Source organism: Oncorhynchus masou, chromosome 12, assembly GCF_036934945.1.
Source record: "Oncorhynchus masou masou isolate Uvic2021 chromosome 12, UVic_Omas_1.1, whole genome shotgun sequence".
Classification (NCBI taxonomy): domain Eukaryota; kingdom Metazoa; phylum Chordata; class Actinopteri; order Salmoniformes; family Salmonidae; genus Oncorhynchus; species Oncorhynchus masou.
Genome location: NC_088223.1, coordinates 49013538 through 49027811, shown reverse-complemented (window position 1 = coordinate 49027811; position 14274 = coordinate 49013538).

Sequence of the window (14274 nt, the reverse complement as noted above, 5' to 3'; positions counted from 1 at the left end):
GATAATGTGCATATTTATATCCAAAAATCTCAGTTCCACCTTACGTGGAGTAATGTTTTGATTCCAAACATCCGGTGATTTTGCAGAAATACTCATAAAACATTGATAAAAGATACAAGTGTTATTCACAGACTTCTCCTTAATGCAACCGCTGTGTCAGATTTCACTTTTTTTTTACGGAAAAAGCACAGTCTGAGAATGGCGTGCAGAACCCAAAACAGCCAGAAGAATATCTGCCATTTTGGAATCAACAAAGTTAGAAACAACACCATAAATATTCACTCACCTTTGATCTTCATCAGAAGGCACTCACAGGAATCCCAGTTCGACAATAAATGACTGATTTGTTCTATAATGTTCCATCATTTATGTCCAAATAGCCACTTGTTGTTAGCGTGTTCAGCCCAGTAATCCATCTTCATGAGGCGCGAGCATTTCGTCCAAAAAAACACTCAAAGTTCCATTACAGTCCTTTAGAAACATGTCAAACGATGTATGGAATCAATCGTTAGAATGTTTTTAACATAAAACATCAATAATGTTCCAACCAGAGAATTCCTTTGTCTTCAGAAATGCACTGGAACGAGAAGTAACTCTGTTGGGAGCGCGCGTCATCAGACCAAGGCTCTCTGCCAGACCACATACTCAGAGGTCTCATGAGCCCCTCCTTTATAGTAGAATCCTCAAACCAGTTTCTAAAGATGGTTGACATCTAGTGGAAGCCCTAGGAAGTGCAACCTCATCCATATCTCAATGTGTATTCGGTAGGCCAAGCTTTGAAAAACTGCAAACCTCAGATGTCCCACTTCCTGGTTGGATTTTTCTCAGGTTTTCTCCTGTCATATGAGTTCTGTTATACTCACAGACATCATTCAAACAGTTTTAGAAATGTCAGTGTGTTTTCTATCCAATACTAGTAATAATATGTATATATTAGCATCTGGGACAGAGTAGGAGGCAGTTCACTCTGGGCACACTATTCATCCAAAAGTGAAAATTCTGCCCCCTATCCCAAAAAGGTTAAAAGCATTTCTAAGAAATGCAAAGGAATCCAAATATGTTGATATTATTATGTATGCTGTGAAGAAACAAAGACCTGGAACGAGGGATTCCAGGTTTTTTGTTGGGACAAAGCTCTAAGATAACATACTTTGGAAGAGCCTCCTTGTTGTTCATGTATTCACTGTATTCATCCTGAGTGTCAAAGTCCCAGCAACCCAGAGGACCCTTCTTGTTACCCTATAGAGAAAGACAGCAAAACTGAGGTCAAAAAGCATATCAATCACAACATAGCACACAACCAGCTATCACATTAACATACTACATAGCGGCAGACAATGAACCCAAAGGTCTAGCTAAGAGGGGACTACAGATCCAAAGCACCCACCTGGTCCATCGAACTGTAGTCCACCCCCTCGTCACTGTCCACAGCCAGGTCGTCCATACTGAGCAGACAGAGTGTAGTGTTTGAGAGATAAGCAGCATGTTATTATGCACACCTGTTTAAAATGGTATGCACGTGTTCAGTGTGTGATATTGGAAATATGTATCTGATTGGATGCACAGTTTTATTGGCAGGCCTCATTAGTTGTTGGCCAAGGTATTCAAGTGTTCTTCCTTTGAGCGGGTGCAGATGGACTCAGCTTGGAGCCTGCTATGTTGTTGGAAATAAACCTCTTTGTGATGTTAATGCTTTAAACTGTCGAGTTTCTATTTACAATAACTAAAAAGAACCTGCTTCCTTTAACGGTGATGCAACAGATTGGCGATGAGGTACCAAAGTTTTTGTCCTAAGGGGAACAGAGCAAGCAAGAAAGTGCTAGCTCCATCGAGACAGTCTGTGTAGAAAAACTAGCACCGAAGAGGTCGTTCCCGAGAATTTTCAAGTACAAAAGCCATTTTTCTAACGATTGTTGGCAGAAAGTCTCTCAATTTGTTAACTTCTTGAAACTCCCCATCCCGGATCCGGGATCGTGACTAAAGCCTCAGGCTCATTAGCATAACGCAACGTTAACGATTTCTGAAAATCGCAAATAAAATGAAAATAATGCGTCTGCTCTCAAGCTTAGCCTTTTCTTAACAACACTGTCATCTCAGATTTTCAAAATATGCTTTTGAACCATAGAAATTGACTAATTTGTGTAAGAGTATGCAAAGCTAGCATAGCATTTTGAGTAGCATTTAGCACGCAACATTTTCACAAAAACCAGATAACCAAATAAATAAAATCATTTACCTTTGAAGAGCTTCTGATGTTTTCAATGAGGAGACTCTCAGTTACATACCAAATGCGCAGTTTTTCCTGAAAGCGTCTGTGTGTAGGAGAAATCGTTCCGTTTTCTACATTGCGTCTGGCTACCGAAACAAACCGAAAATTCAGTCACCTACAACGTAAAACTTTTTCCGAATTAACTACATAATATCGACCGAAACATGGCAAACGTTGTTTGTAATCAATCCTCAAGGTGTTTTTTCACATATCTCTTCATTGATATGCAGTTCGTGGAAGCTTGCTTTCCTCTCTGTATCCCATGGAAAAATACTGGCAGCTGCCTTTTGCGCACCAATTTCGGCGCAGGACACCGGGCGGACACCTGGTAAAGTGGTCTCTTATGGTCAATCTTCACATGATCTGCTTACAAATACGTCACAATGCTGCAGACACCTTGGGGAAACGACAGAAAGGGCAGGCTCATTCCTCTCGCATTCACAGCCATATAAGGAGACAATGGAAAACAGAGCCTCAAAAATCCTGCTCATTTCCTGGATGCCGTCTCATCTTGGTTTTGCCTGAAGCTCACGTTCTAGGGCACGCACAGAAAATATCTTGGTAGTTCTGGACACGTCAGAGTGTTTTCTTTCGAAAGCTAGCAATTATATGCATAGTCGAGCATCTTTTTGTGACAAAATATCTTGTTTAAAACGGGAACGTTTTTCATCCAAAAATGAAATAGCGCCCCCAGAGCATCAACAGGTTAATGGACTTATGCGTGCCACAGAATCCAAGTGAAAAAACATTGACAGAGTTGGTTGCGTTGTTGAAAAGTCACTACATATATATATATATATATATATATATATATATTGCTGAAAGTTGCAAGTTTCATGCAAGGAGTCAACTCGAGGGTCAATTAGTGAGTACTTGGCTAGTTTAAGAAAACTATCAGCCACATGTAAATTCAGTCCGTTTCTTGAAGAGTTATTATGTGATAGATGTGTGCAGTGTTAAAAGTACAGAGCTGAGAGATTGTTTACTGATCATAGCTCAATACAAAAGACAACATTAGCACTGGCTGTGAAGATGGGATTTTCTTTTGAAGTAGCAAAGAAAAGTGCACAGCAGTTTTCACAAAATACTTTTAAAGCAAATGCAGTTGAGAAGAAAAGTGTTGCCAAGAAAATGGAGGCAACCGGTAAACCATGTTACCGTTGCGCAGGAAAAATGCCAGATGAGTGTCACTACAAAGATTGAGTGTCTGGAGTGCAAGAACAAAGGACACATAGCCAGGGCATGCCGCTCGCGTCAAGTGGGAAACAATGACGCTAATCAAGCGAAATGGATCAAGCACCTGGATGCTACTAAGGGAGAGGCCTACTTCCTGTGACTGCAGGAAGACGAGAGGATCAACGATGGTCAGCACAAGGGCAACGCACACCAGCGAGGGAGAGGACAAGAACGTCATTGCAACAGAGACGAGCATTGCGTCACACTCAAGTGCCAGAGTGATGAGCATTACCTGTACATCTCACCTCTGACTGGGGACCCCTGCAGCGGGCCCCGAATGGATGGGAGATTCCGGCAGCACCGGGCAGGCGGGAGATTCCGGCAGCACCGGGCAGGCGGGAGATTCCGGCAGCACCGGACAGGCGGGAGATTCTGGCGCCGGAGTGAAGGGCGGCTCCTGACTGACGGGCGGCTCTGGCAGCTCCTGGCTGACGGGCGGCTCTGGCAGCTCCTGGCTGATGGGCGGCTCTGGCAGCTCCTGACTGACGGGCGGCTCTGGCAGCTCAGGACAGACGGGCGGCTCTGGCAGCTTAGGACAGACGGGTGGCTCTGGCAGCTCAGGACAGACGGGCGGTTCTGGTCTGCCAGGGCGCACTGTAGGCCTGGTGCGTGGTGCCGGCACTGGTGGCACCGGGCTGGGGACACGCACATCAGGGCGAGTGCGGGGAGAAGGCACAGGATACACTGGGCCGTGGAGGCGCACTGGAGGTCTCGAGCGCAGAGCTGGCCCCACCCGTTCTGGCTGGATGCCAGCCTCCCCCCGACAAATGCGGGACGCTGGCACCGAGCATACCGACCTGTGAATACTCTGCCTCGGTACCCTGCGCATCACCCCATAGCACGGGGCCTGAACAGTCCCATGCTCACCACGGTAAGCACGGGGAGTTGGCTCAGGTCTGCTTCCTGACTCTGCCACACTCCCCGTGTGCCTCCCCCCAAAATTTTGAGGCTGAGTCTCCGGCTTCCTTGCCAGCCGTGTTCCCACATACCGCTGGTTCCTTTCTCCGGCTGCCTCTGCTCTCCTAGCTGCATCCACCTGTTCTCATGGAAGGCGATCCCTTCCCGCCAGGATCTCCTCCCATGTGTAGACTCCCTTGCCGTCCAGAACGTCCTCCCATGTCCAGGAGTCCACCTTACCATGCTGCTTGGTCATTAGAACGGGTGGGAAGTTCTGTCACGGCTGGCTGAAGACTGGACCAAGGTGCAGCATGGTAAGCGTACATTTTCTCTTTATTCAAAAATGACACCGACAAAACGAAGAACAAAAACCAAACCGTGAAGCTTTGGGCTATGTGCCCTGAACAAAGACAAAGTTAACTTCCCACAAAACAGGTGAGGAAAAGGGTACCTAAGTATGGTTCTCAATCGGAGACAACGATAGACAGCTGTCCCTGATTGAGAACCATACCAGGCCAAGACATAGAAATATAACATAGAAAAAATAACATAGATAACCCACCCCAACTCACGCCCTGACCAACCTAACACAAAGACATAAAAAGAAACTAAGGTCAGAACGTGACAGTCAAATTGGAGTCAGAAGGGATCCTTACACCAGTTAACTACAGTGAATGGGTTGCTCCAATTGTGTGTATACCGAAAACAGACAATACTGTAAGAATATGTGAAGATTTCAAGGGAACTATCAATCTGTGGCTGGAAGTAGAGCAGTATCCATTACCAAAAACGCATTACTTGTTCACGAAGCTGGAGTTGTCACAGGCATACCAGCAAGTACAACTAGAGGAGATCTCTAAGCACTATCTCACCGTTAATACGCATAAGGGGTTGGTTTAAGGTCAACGGCCTTCCTGATGGTGCTGCCTGTGCCCCAGCTATTTTTCCGAAAATGATGGATCAGATCCTACAAGGTATAGATGGGGGTAATCTGTTATCTTGATGATATACTTATCACAGGGCGTGACATAGACGAGCATTTGAGAAATCTTGAATAAGTGCTAAAATGACTGAAAATCTGCAATCTGAAGGTTAAGATAGAGAAATGTTCTTTCTTCCAGAACAGCCTAGCATATTTAGGTCATGTGATAGATGCAGAGGGGATACACCCCATGAAACAGAAAACTGAAGCTAATGAGAAGGCTCCCATTCCTACAAACTCCACTGAGCTCATGGCCTTTTCATTCGTTACCTAACTATTTTGGCAAATTCATTCAGAATCTGTCTACCATAGTTAAGCCTATGACTGCTCTACTACAGAAAGATGTCAAATAGGAATGGTCACAGAAAAGCCAAAGTGCATTGGAAGAAGCTAAGAGACATCTACTTACTTGCCAGGTGTTAGTTCACTACAAACCGGAGCTACCACTCATATACTAGCCTGTGAAGCTTCACCGGTAGGTGTAAGTGATTTCTCACCTATTGCATTTGCCTCTAGGATGCTTACTAAAAAAGAAAGGAACTATTCTCAGGTAGAGAAGGAAGCACTAGTAATGGTGTTTGGAGTTATGACATTTCATGAGTATCTGTATGGTAGGAAATTTACATTGCTGACAGACCATCAGCCTCTTCTTAAGATTATTGGTCCTAAGACAGGTGTCCCAACACTTGCAGCAGCTAGAATGCAACGATGGTCTTTGATTTTAGCAGCTCCCACATATGAGATATAGTACAAACCATCAGAGCAGCATGACAATGCAGATGCGTTGTCCAGACTCCCACTGAGTACACCAAAACTAGTGAATAGATGACTTGCCAGTCACTGCTAAGGATATAGCAGTTGAAACTGAGAAAGATATGTTATTGAAAATAGTTAAGCAGTAGGTAATGTCAGGTTGACCAAACCATGTTCCAGACAAAGTCTTTAAACCTTAAGTCAAAAGAAAGTTTGAACTTACCATTGAGGGTGACTGTATTCTTTGGGGTTACAGGGTGGTGATTCCACAGACTATTGGCAGAACTACATGAGTCATTGGGGTATATTTATGATGAAATCATTAGCTAGAAGTCTTCTCTGGTTGCATACACTTGATGAAAATATTGAAACCGATGTAAGTCTTTGTGACATATGCAAACAGCAGTGTAGCATGCCTGCAAAAGTGCCAGTACCTGGAAATGGGCATCAAGTCAATTGGAGAAGAATTCACTTAGACTTTGAAGAAGACCAAAGCAAATGTCTTTGGTTGTTATGGATGTTTATGCTAGATGGCCAGATATTGTACACATGTAGAGTACTACTTCAGCTAAAAATGATGAGGTACTCAGAACTCTGTTTGCTTCCTATGGTCTGCCCCAGGAAGTAGTCACATATATTTGTAAGTCGCTCTGGATAAGAGCGTCTGCTAAATGACTTAAATGTAAATGTAAATAATGGCCCACAATTCATTTCCTGTGAAATTAAAACTTTCTTAAAAATGAACGGTTTCAAGCATACCATGTCACCTGCATATCAGCCAGCTTCAAATTGGTTAGCTGAAAGGCTAGTGCAAAATCTTAAGAAGTAGCTATCTAAGAAGAGAGCAGTAGGTGGTATGATGTTACAGCATTATGTTGCTAACTTCCTATATGGCTACCACTACACACCACATACTAGTACACTCAAAACACCCGCAGAGCTGTTCTAAAAGAGACCGGTTCGTACATGACTGTCACTGGTCAAACCACAGTACTCGCAGAGGGAACAGACTGAAGGGTCACAAGTCGACAGTGACAAACCACAGAAGGTCAGATCCTTCATTGTTGATCAAGAGCTCTTGGTAAATAATTACAGAGGAGGAGAAAATGGTTGAATGGTGTGATAACTAAGGTTATGGGTCCTGTAAAAGTATTTGGTCAGCCACCAATTGTGCAAGTTCTCCCACTTAAAAAGATGAGAGGCCTGTAATTTATCATAGGTACACTTCAACTATGACAGACAAAATGAGAAAAAAAATCCAGAAAATCACACTGTAGGATTTTTAATAAATTTATTTGCAAATTATGGTGGAAAATAAGTATTTTGTCAATAACAAAAGTTTATCTCAATACTTTGTTATATACCCTTTGTTGGCAAAGACAGAGGTCAAACGTTTTCTGTAAGTCTTCACAAGGTTTTCACACACTGTTGCTGGTATTTTGGCCCATTCCTCCATGCAGATCTCCTCTAGAGCAGTGATGTTTTTGGGCTGTTGCTGGGAAACACGGACTTTCAACTCCCTCCAAAGATGTTCTCTGGGGTTGAGATCTGGAGACAGGCTAGGCCACTCCAGGACCTTGAAATGCTTCTTACGAAGCCACTCCTTCGTTGCCCAGGCGGTGTGTTTGGGATCATTGTCATGCTGAAAGACCCAGCCACGATTCATCTTCAATGCCCTTGCTGATGGAAGGAGGTTTTCACACAAAATCTCACGATACATGGTCCCATTCATTCTTTCCTTTACATGGATCAGTCGTCCTGGTCCCTTTGCAGAAAAACAGCCCCAAAGCATGATGTTTCCACCCCCATGCTTCACAGTAGGTATGGTGTTCTTTGGATGCAACTCAGCATTATTTGTCCTCCAAACACGACGAGTTGAGTTTTTACCAAAAAGTTCTATTTTGGTTTCATCTGACCATATGACATTCTCCCAATCTTCTTCTGGATCATCCAAATGCTCTCAAGCAAACTTCAGACGGGCCTGGACATGTACTGGCTTAAGCAGGGGGACACGTCTGGCACTGTAGGATTTGAGTCCCTGGCGGCGTAGTGTGTTACTGATGGTAGGCTTTGTTACTTTGGTCCTAACTCTCTGCAGGTCATTCACTAGGTCCCCCCGTGTGGTTCTTGTGATCATTTTGACCCCACGGGGTGAGATCTTGCGTGGAGCCCTATATCGAGGGATATTATCAGTGGTCTTGTATGTCTTCCATTTCCTAATAATTGCTCCCACAGTTGATTTCGTCAAACCAAGCTGCTTACCTATTGCAGATTCAGTCTTCCCAGCCTGGTGCAGGTCTACAATTTTGTTTCTGGTGTCCTTTGACAGCTCTTTGGGCTTAGCCATAGTGGAGTTTGGAGTGTGACTGTTTGAGGTTGTGGACATGTGTCTTTTATACTGATAACAAGTTCAAACAGGTGCCATTAATACAGGTAATGAGTGGAGGACAGAGGAGCCTCTTAAAGAAGAAGTTACAGGTCTGTGAGAGCCAGAAATATTGCTTGTTTGTAGGTGACCAAATACTTAATTTCCACCATAATTTGCAAATAAATTCATTAAAAATCCTACAATGTGATTTTCTGGACTTTTCCCCCCTCATTTTGTCTGTCATAGTTGAAGTGTACCTATGATGAAAATTACAGGCCTCTCCCATCTTTTAAGTCGAGAACTTGCACAATTGGTGGCTGACTAAATACTTTTTTGCCCCACTGTACATGGTCAATGTTTAACTGTGTGAAAAGACATGTGAATAAGATGTTGAACATCAAGCCAGGGAGACGAGGAGAAAAACATTGTCAAAGGTCAAATAAGAGAGAAAGGTTCTCAAATCTAGTTGAAGTTACATGGGAGGAGCTGTAGTTTTTGTGTCACGCCCTGACCTTAGTTTTTTATGTTTTATGTATTATTTTGGTCAGGTCAGGGTGTGACGAGGGTGGGTATGCTTGTTTTCCTGTCTAGGTTTTTTTGTATATTTAGGGGTGTTTGTTAGTCTAGGTTTATTATTGGTCTATGGTGGCCTGAATTGATTCCCAATCAGAGACAGCTGTTTATCATTGTCTCTGATTGGGGGATCCTATTTAGGTTGCCATTTTTCCATTTTGGTTTTGTGGGTTATTGTTTATGGTCTATGTGTAGTTGGCTGTCAGCACTCGGTTCATATAGCGTCATGGTCGTTTTGTTATTTTGTTAGTTTGTTTAGTGTTCTTTCTTTATTAAAATAAGTATGTATTCTTATCACGCTGCACATTGGTCTCATCGTTATGATGAACGTGACAGTTTGAGAGATAAGAAGCATGTTATTATGCACACCTGGTTAAAATGGTATGGACATGTTCAGTGCATGAAATTGGAAATATGTATCTGATTGGATGCGCATAGTTTGTTATCGATCAATAAAGACAAACCTCCTGGCATTGACAACTTAGATGGAAAGCTACTGAGGAGTGGCTATAGGATTCAGCTACCATCCTATCTGTCATATTTTTAATCTGAGCCTAGAGGAAAGTCTTTGTCCTCAGGCCTGGAGGGAAGCCAAAGTAATTCCGCTACCCAAGAGTGGTAAAGCGGCCTTTACTGGTTCTAACAGCAGACCTATAAGCTTGCTGAAAGAAATTGATAAGAAAATTGTGGGAGCTGTACTGTTAGAAGTCAGTGCAGACTTTGATATTATTGACTATTACCTGTTGTTGAAAAAACGTATGTGTTATGGCTTTTCAACCTCTGCCATATCGTGGATTCAGAGCTATCTAATAGAACTCAAATTGTTATCTTTAGTGGAAGCTTCTCTAATGTCAAACATGTAAAGTGTGGTGTACAGCAGGGCAGCTCTCTAGGCCCACTACTCTTTTCTATTTTTACCAACGACCTGCCACTGGCATTAAATAAAGCATGTGTATGTTGATGATTCAACCATAAAGCAATCAGCAACCACAGCTAATGAAGTCACTGAAACCCTTAACAAAGAGTTGCAGTTGTTTTGAATGGGTGGCCAAGCTGAATCTGGTAATGAATGGTGTGGCTGTTGAACAAGTTGAGGAGACTAAATTACTTGGTTAACTTAGATTGTAAACTGTCATTGTCAAAACCTATGGATTCAATGGTTGTAAAGATGGGGAGACGTCTGGCCGTAATAAAGAGATGTTATGCTTTTTTGACACCACACTCCAAAAAGCAAGTTTTGCAGTTTTGGTTAACGATGCTTTGTGGGAAGCAGTTGTTGATGTGTGCAGAGGGTCCCTGGTTCTAGCCCAGGTAGGGGTGAGGAGAGGGATGGAAGCTATACTGTTACACCAGTCTCTCTTGGCTAAGAGTTGAGGAGAGACTGACTGCATCACTTATTTTTATAAGAAACATTAATGTGTTGAAAATCCCAAATTGTTTGTATAGGCAACTTACACACAGCTCTGAGACACACAATTATCCCACCAGACATGCCACCAGGGGTCTTTTCACAGTACCTAAAACCAGAATAAATTCAAGAAAGCGTACAGTGTAATTTAGAGCCCTTATTGCATGGAACTTCCTTCCATCTCATATTGCTCAAATAAACAGCAAACCTGGTTTGAAAAAACAGATAAAGCAACACCTCACAGCACAATACCTCTCCCCTATTTGACCTAGATAGTTTGAGTGTGTGCATTGATATGTAGGGCTACGTGTGCCTTTAAAAAAATTGGCAGGCCTCATTGATTGTTGGCCAAGGTATTTTAGTGTGCTTCCTTTGAATGGCTGCAGATGGACTCAGCTTGGAACCGGCTATGTTGTATCCGCTGTCATGTTGGAAATAAACTTCTTTGTGATGTTAATGCTTTATATTGTCAGGTTTCTCTTTACTACAACTAAAAAGAACCCACTTCCTTTTAATCAGGGATGCAGCACAGAGAGCAAGAGAGAGAGAACACTCAAATCAAACCGGTACACCAACTACGTCAAAATGACTACTGTAGAATATCACATGTACTGTGGGTGACAATGATTAATTAGAGGTCTCGGGTGGCTGGGTAGCAGTCAGCATAGCTGTTGGACTTGCCAAAGAACTGACAGGCATTGTCACCTTCTTCATCTTTGGGATTGGGTTAGCAGATCGCATCCAACTTAAAGGTGCATACACCGCCACCTACTGTACTAAGTTGTGAGGCCAGTCACTGCCTACCTATATTACATTCTCTTCATTAGTCCTGTTCCTAAAAGGAAAAACTTGCACCACTAACCAACCCTAGACCTAAACTCAGCAAAAAAGTATGTCCCTTTTTCAGGATCATGTCTTTCAAAGATAATTTGTAAAAATCCAAATAACTTCCCAGATCTTCATTGTAAAGGGTTTAAACACTGTTTCTCATGCATGTTCAATGAACCATAAACAATTAATAAACATGCACCTGTGGAACGGATGTTAAGACACTAACAGCTTACAGACGGTAGGCAATTAAGGTCACAGTTATGAAAACTTAGGACACTAAAGAAGCCTTTCTACTGACTCTGAAAAACACAAAAAGAAAGATGCCCAGGGTCCCTGCTCATCTGCGTGAACGTGCCTTAGGCATGCTGCAAGGAGGCATGAGGACTGCAGATGTGGCCAGGGCAATAAATTGCAATGTCCGTACTGTGAGACGCCTAAGACAGCGCTACAGGGAGACAGGACGGACAGCTGATGGTCCTTGCAGTGGCAGACCACGTGTAACAACACCTGCACAGGATCGGTACATCTGAACATCACACCTGCGGGACAGGTACAGGATGGCAACAACAACTGCCTGAGTTACACCAGGATCGCACAACCCCTCCATCAGTGCTCAGACTGTCCGTAATAGGCTGAGAGAGGCTGGACCGAGGGCTTGTAGGCCTGTTGTAAGGCAGGTCCTCACCAGACATCACAGGCAACAATGTCGGCTTGTTCTGGGACCTGTTGGATCGGAGGGCTAGGGCCATTCCCTCCAGAAATGTCTGGAAACTTGCAGATGCCTTGCTGGAAGAGTGGGGTAACATCTCACAGCAAGAACTGGCAAATCTGGTGCAGTCCATGAGGAGGAGATGCACTGCAATACTTAATGCAGCTGGTGGCCACACCAGACACTGACTGTTAATTTTGACCCCCCCTTTGTTCATGGACACATTATTCCATTTCTGTTAGTCACATTCATACAAATATTTACACATGTTAAGTTTTCTGAAAATAAATGCAGTTGACAGTGAGAGGACATTTCTTTTTTGCTGAGTTTATATACCACAATTTCATAAAAATAAACATCACCACCCTATTACCTCTTCTTCAGCAAAATCTCTTACACCCAGGTACTTCTCTGCAGCTGCCACCTACACTCATTAAAACACACTACCCCATTCCACTACTTTGACCCTATCTGTTCCTGCACCATGCCAACAGCCTTGGAAGACCGGACACAACGCCTCAATACACACTATAACTCTTCTGAAGTCAAATCTTGTATACACAAATATGTCTCTGCAGCTGCCACCACAATATCTACTCTCTGTGATTTGCCTTCCATTTCTGCAGTACAGTTGATAACCATTGCTATGAACGCTAAGAAGACAACCTTACAGAAGCATAAATTATTCGTTGCCCTATCCCTCTGTGCTGGCACAAATCTACTACTCACTGGAATCCTCGCAGGATCACTCACCCTTGACCCATCCTCCACCACATTCTTCACTGACTCAGTATAGGACACCCTCTTTCTGCAGTGGTCTGACTCTGGCCACTTCAACTGGCAACTCCCGCACTGGACACTTCTGATCCCCAGCAACATGAGCACCCCTACAGTTGACACACAACTTTATCCACCGAATCTACACAATTCTCTGTCCCATGCACACTTCCCACATCTTGGAATCTGCCTCCTGCTGCAACATGACCATAAACGTTGCTCTATCAAAATAACTGATCTATCCTAATATGCTTTTGTCTGGTACAGACGCTGACTCAAAAGGACTGACAATGACTCCTCTGTTTCACCACGCTCCCCACCGGGTCTGTTTCGCATCAAATGGTGGGCTTCAAAAACACCAGGAATTTTCAACTTCAATTGCTCCACCTCCGCACTTAACGCTACCTCAGAAATCTCCGCTTTCAATGGTAACCTTTTCCTATGACCAAAGCAAGAAATACAGGTCGCCTGCTCCCTCTGGTCAGAAGAAACACAAACATATCACAAAGTCCACTACAGGTTAGAGAAAGTGTTTTACCATAGTACCAGTAATAAAACTATTGTGGATAGATTATGTTATATAAAGACATTCTCACAGAGAGGCGAATGCAGTTTCAGGTTTGGCTTTGCCTCAAATACTATCTGCTGGAGCCAAAATTACCCCTGTGAGTCTGTAACAATAATTACACATTGGCAGGGCTGCTGAGGTAGTGAGGCTGCTCTGGGGGCCAGATCATACCATGCTGTAGCCTATTCATAGACCCTAGATAACTATCTTCTGCCTGGGGGAGTTTTGTTAAGAGCCCAGAGGCTCGGTCTGAACATTAACACGCATCACTTGCGGTAGTTTTGTAAACACAAGTACCTTATCTTTCATATCAGCGATAAATTATTTTCTAAAATCAGAAGGATAAATTACTAGAATGTTTATAAGGTTAGGGTTCCCACATAGCCATATTTCCATGTGACAAGAGCATGTTGTAGTTAATTATCTTGTTAATGGTTTACACATGTTGACTGCAGTGGCTGGCCAAAAATAACTTGTTTGAAAGTTGGATCATCTTATCATTTGAGGCTTTAAAAGTGTTCTTAAACTATGATTTTTAGCATTCAAAACAACTGTTTTGAGCCAGGAAATGTGAATCCAAATATAGGCAGTGAACATTGAATGAGTAATTCAATGCTTATACACAACGGGATTCAGGAACATTAGCTAATAATGCTAGTAGTAGGTCAGATGGTTAGCTAACCAGTGTAAAATTTGGTAAAAATACTACTTAAGTAATTTTGGGGGATATCTGTACTTTACTATTTGTATTTTTGAAAACGTTTACTTTACTACATTCCTAAAGAAAAGTATGTACTTTCTACTCCATACATTTTCCTTGACACCCAAAAGTACTCATGTTAGAAGATATAGTTTTTCAATGGTTTTCTTAATATAAGTCATTTGAAATTATTTATACTTTTA